Source organism: Papaver somniferum, unplaced genomic scaffold (genome assembly GCF_003573695.1).
Source record: "Papaver somniferum cultivar HN1 unplaced genomic scaffold, ASM357369v1 unplaced-scaffold_115, whole genome shotgun sequence".
NCBI lineage: Eukaryota > Viridiplantae > Streptophyta > Magnoliopsida > Ranunculales > Papaveraceae > Papaver > Papaver somniferum.
Genome location: NW_020620492.1, coordinates 904,533 through 910,071, shown reverse-complemented (window position 1 = coordinate 910,071; position 5,539 = coordinate 904,533). Strand labels below are relative to the sequence as shown.

At 35.3% G+C, this 5,539-nt stretch overlaps 1 long non-coding RNA gene across 1 annotated transcript; it reads right to left on the bottom strand.

Moving 5' to 3' along the window:
* Positions 1 to 1,565: 1,565 nt before the first annotated feature.
* Positions 1,566 to 4,635, bottom strand: LOC113328999. The gene is made up of 3 exons (XR_003349683.1): positions 4,366 to 4,635; positions 3,612 to 3,725; positions 1,566 to 1,967 (listed from the first exon to the last, which is right to left on the bottom strand). It is a non-coding gene; the product is annotated as an uncharacterized LOC113328999 (long non-coding RNA).
* Positions 4,636 to 5,539: the final 904 nt, after the last annotated feature.

Genomic DNA, 5,539 nt, shown 5'->3' with positions numbered 1-5,539 from the left:
AAGAATTGCAGCAGAGCTTCTTCCCAAACCCGTGACCATATTCATCATCATGACCTCAATCTTCTTCTTAATCTTGATTCACTAGAGCATCGAATCCCCATATTCAGAATCTCTCCATCAAATCCTTCGATTCCCCCAAGATATGAGATCGATTCGACAGCAGAAACAACAATTCTTTACTTTTTTCTTGAACTAACAACAACCCAAGCTTAAATCGGAAGTCTAGAGACCACCAGACCCGATCGACTTCACTTACTCTTCTCTCAATTCTCTGTCGGTTTCTCGATCTGGTTTGGGATAATAATAGCAGCAACTGCTGTTCTTTGTTTTCATCTCATTTTAAGGGAACTGGAACAATGAATGAATGAATGAGATTAACACATCTCTCGATTTAGGATATGATAGTAATTTCAGCACAAAAATTGACTAAGTCCGCTTGTTGGACCATTTCGGTGGGACCAGGTGAAAAACTTAACGGAAATGCCGGTTTATAAAAGTTTTAAATTTTTTGGCCGGCTTATTAAATATATGGATGGAAGCTGGTCAATTTATTAATTTGCCCTAACTAAAAAGGTTGGGTTTCCCTTGTTATTCTTGTTTCCTTGCAATGAACTTATTTTCTTCGTTTTTGTTTGGTTTTCTAGGGAGTAATTAGGAGTTTCATTATATGAATGCATTTCCGTTTATTTTACTTGCTCGTCTGATCTTTATTTGCAATTTGGGTGTATATTAGGTAGCAGGTTATGGTTTTATCTAGTCGAGGAATAGGGATCAAGATCTTCGAGTGCAGCCGATTGTGCCTTCCAATTTCTGTTTCTCTAATCCTGTGAATTTTAGTTAAGGGTGTTTCGACTTTCGAGAACGAGTGAATTCTTGAAATATGTTGGGTTTTAATTTTGTTGGTAGAATCAGAGGAAAAAACGAATGACCTGGAAAAAAACAAAAAAAAGATAACCCTGTTGGTTTGGACAACAAAAAGATAATCTTAGGCTACTGTGGTCATTGTTCCTTCTTTGTCTTACTATCTCGGTATACAGTATACTCATTCTGCATCTAGTTAGCAGCCAAGGAAATGGAACAAATCACTATAAACTCCCTAATTTAATGTTTGCTCACTACTAAATCGGAAAGTATTTCTCCAATTATAATATGCGCTGTACATGAACTAGCAGTTACAATTCACAGAAAATACTTGTAACTTGGTGACACAAGTCCATAACCTACAATCTGATGGACGCCGCAGGACATTAACTCAAAATAGAGTATGACAATGCGGATAAAAAGAATGTGAAAAGAGATCAATAGTTGAATAAAAAAAAAAAAACATTCAGAGCTTAGCAATGCAGGAAATTTTGTTGGATCCTTGATTCAAGATTCACAAGCATTTCCTGAACAGATACCATATGTACCAAGTGAAAGGCCAAGTTACATATAAAACGTAGTATGCCGTGTAAGAAAAAGAATTTGACCTACATCAGCTCTACAAGAACTAAGCAGGCAAGATACATGGTACTGCGATTAAGAGTGATGATACAACAAAGAATCAGCAGGGACATGAATATACATTTGGCAGATACCAACAACAACAAATTAAACCACAAAATTTAGATAAGTGTATTTTTTTAGGTCTTTACAACCTCAAAATACTCCAAATACAGGAAGAGACACAAATAAATGAGATTGTTAACGCATGAATTGATTAAAGAACAAAGAAGTTTCAACACAACCATTACACAGGAAAAGGTGGAAGACTGTAAGGTTCTCGCCGAGGAATTGTTGCATCTACAGTTCTAGCTCATTAGTAAAAAGTAACAACAATCTTCACATAAGGACCTCGAAACTTTTGTATTTACTTGTACTCGATAAATTACTCAAGTACTGCATATCAAATCAGGGTTGTTGGGAACCCCGGTCGGTTGTAAATTGAATTCCACGTATTTGCTCCATGATAAGTGCAGTGGCTCCCCCTGCATTCATACAATGAAATATTGTCTATTCTTAATTAGCAATGTATCCACTCAAATGAATATCGGAGACTAAATAGTCAGCTATGTGCAAGAGACCTTGAGTTAAAGAAAGAAAATATCCAAACTAAAGAGTACTGAGAGAAGAAAACAAAACTATTCTGACCAAAAGAAACAATACTGCAGCTGCATATAATCCTCCTAAGAACACCCTCGTATGTTCTGATTTTACGATACACGGTATGAAATCAAACGTTTCTGTTTCTAATGGTCAAACCATGTTGTTGTCCTTGAAATGTTTGGCTGCTTGAGTGACAGCAAGCAGATAAAAATGATGATGAAATTTCCCTATTTCTCAACAGGGACATTATCAAGTATTCCGTTAAGTGCAGAGCTATGCAAGTTCAGCGAAAAGGGAATCGCGTCCGAAACATCTCTAGAAACTCTGTTAAGGAATGGATACATATCTGTCAAACAAGCTGGAGGGTATTCCATTGTGTTGTTAGGCTCTGTTGGTGACCTGGTCTGAAATCATATGTTTCTTGGTACGGTTGAGGTTATACACAGTAACCAGATGTCCTGCACCATGGTTGTGAACCATTTGTGCATTGTAAACAAAGCTTTTTGATGGAAGTACAAGTGAGCAGATTCAAAACCAGATCCTGTTCCATCCTTAGCTGGGAGTTAAATGATTACTGCGAAAACTGAGTTAACAACTGGGACAATTTTGAAATAGAAATTTTATATGTATTAGAAGGAAGACCTTTCGAGCCTAGGAGATCCGTAAGTTTCACACGACCCAGAAATGGCAGGCATTTGCCTGCCATATCACCCATTCTATTAATATTTTAACTTCCCTATTTGTCTCCATTTTAAGATGCACATTAGGAAACCAACTTTAGTTGGAAGGATAATAAATAGAATATCCAAAATAGTATAGAGTTCGTATGACCCTCTAGTTCCACTAAAACCACAAGTGACACCTCCGTACTTCAAATTATATTCACAATATAAGGCCATTCATTTGATATATCTAGCAAGCGTTCGATGTCTAAATAAGTACATACCATAACAGGCGACTAGCAGAAAAGGTAACAATAAGCTCAAAGCATAAGAACCCACTAATGGTAAGTTTATTGAAATAACACCTACAGGGGTTCTTAAGATGGGAAGTTCAGTTTACAGTTTATACCATCGAGCTTTGATTGTTTAACCATGTGTTCTTTATTTCCCCATTTTACAATGACCTACGCAAAACAAGTTCATTTCTATCACTTCATTGCACAATTCCCAAAGTACTACTAGTGCTAGTCAGCCCTTTTTATAGGTCAATGATAGAAATTTTATGATCTATCTAAATGTGTTATTGCTATATAAGTAAGGAGAAGAGTGATATGAGTAGTAATGTAATTCAATCTAGAGAATCAATGTACCAGAAAAGCCTCCCTGGTATTGCTTCAAAGATTGTGATCAGGATTATGTACTAATGTTTTCCACAAATGGAAAGTTGCCCCCACTACACCCATGTATAATAAAATTCAATCCAAACAACATTGGGCCTCAATGCAGTGAAACATTAAATCACAGAACCAAGATAAAACTCATTTAAAACATAAAATAAAAAGGCTTGAGAGAGAACCAATATACCTGGTTTACTCTGTAAATAACGCGCCATGCAACATGATACTAAATGTTGTTCATGCCAATATCTTGCACAAAATTTCTCCAGAGTCCAGAGGAAGCTCAAGTACACTAAACATTCTTCAAAATAAACACGTGAAAAATTAACAACACTACGCCAATGCCTTGTTTAATTTGCAAAAATTAGAAGCATACTAATAGACTATCCAAAAATCATGAATAACTTGTTTATAGAAACCTTAGCTTGAAATTAACAAAAGATTAAATATGACTGGATGATTAATATTAAGCACTTTCTGTATCTATCTCAGTTATCAAACCCTAGGTTTCTGAAATTTAACCCCAATATATTAAAAATCGAAATTTAGTTTAAGAGTATTTGTTTTAGCTCTTTACAACCTCGAAATAATCCAAATAAAGGAGGAGTCACAAGTAAATCAATGGATTTGATATTTTCGATCTGGAAAAATAAAATAAAAACAATCTTCAGCTAACATAGGGGTTTTAATACAAAGTTCAGTGGGACATTTTCACAAACAGTTAACAGGCTAATTGCCAAATGGTTTTACAAGACTGACATAGGTTGGAAAACGAGACTAATATGGTTCAAACCAAGTTTAACATTAAACACAGCTCAAACGGAATCAAGAACATGGGTACTTAAAAAAAAATTATGGGAAAAATCGATGGCATAGTAGATAAAACATCTCAAATAGATCAATTATTAACAACAGCAACAGAAAAAGAGAAAAACCCTTACCTCAAGGAAATCCTGATAAACCCTAGCTATATTTTATAAGAGGGAGAATGGAGTGATGGTGGTGGTGGTGAAATGTATAAAGAAAGGGAGAACGGGGTGATGGCGCCGGTGGTGAAAAAAAAAGGGAGAACGGGGTGACGGCAGTGGTGGTGAGAAAGAAAGAGAGAACGGGTTGATGGCGGTGGTGGTCGAAGGAAGGGAAGAGTGAAAAAAGAAAAGAAAAAAAATGAAGAAGTGAATTTGTGGACCTTTAGATGTACGAGATAAAGGTGTAAGAGAGGTGTAGAAATGAAAGAAATGGGTTGATGACCACACGGTGAGGTCCAGAACTTAGATTTTAAGGTTCGGAACTTCATGGACCTACATGGCGCCTACATGTCATCTACGGTCCAGACTCTAGGTTTAATAGTCCGGACCTTTCCATATCTATATGGTATCTATGTGGCAACTCATAATATGAAAACTTATATGGTCCAGATTATGGTAAAAATAGGTCCGAACCATTCTAAAACTAATTTTCTAGAATCGAATTATTTATGAAGGTCCAGTTAGAAATCTGGACCTTTCTGACAAAATTAGAAAAAATATGTTTTTTTATTAAGAAAAATAATAGCAATGGTCCACTAATTTTGAGGACATAAAAGTAATAAAACTTTTTAGTAGGGGTTAAATTGATACTCAAACCAAACTTATATTTGTGTATTAATTTATTTATCCAATATTTTTAGAAGGTAAACCCAAAAAAGACTCATTTTTAATAATTGTGCGCAGGTTCAGTTGAAACCCGAACCCAATGCATTCACTGTCAGTGGCAGCCACCCATAGGCATAGTAGTTAGGTGGTCGTACGGGTGAAAACTGCAACCGACCACCCCATGTGCAGCCCTAGACTTACTATTATAATAAATCTGATGATAACAATAACTATAAAAGAAAAACAAAAAAAAAAAAAGTCTAATTAAATTAAGCAGCTTCATTTGTTTTATAAACCCTTATATTAGAGAATATATAATACTGCTTGACTTATTTTTATTAAAGAGATTATCTCCGATCATAATTATTCTCCTTAATAAAAATAAATAAAGCAGTATAATATATTCTCTAATACCTAATTTCTGACCGGAACATCAACAATCATCTAGCTTATTGTATCGTCAATTAAACATCATCCATAT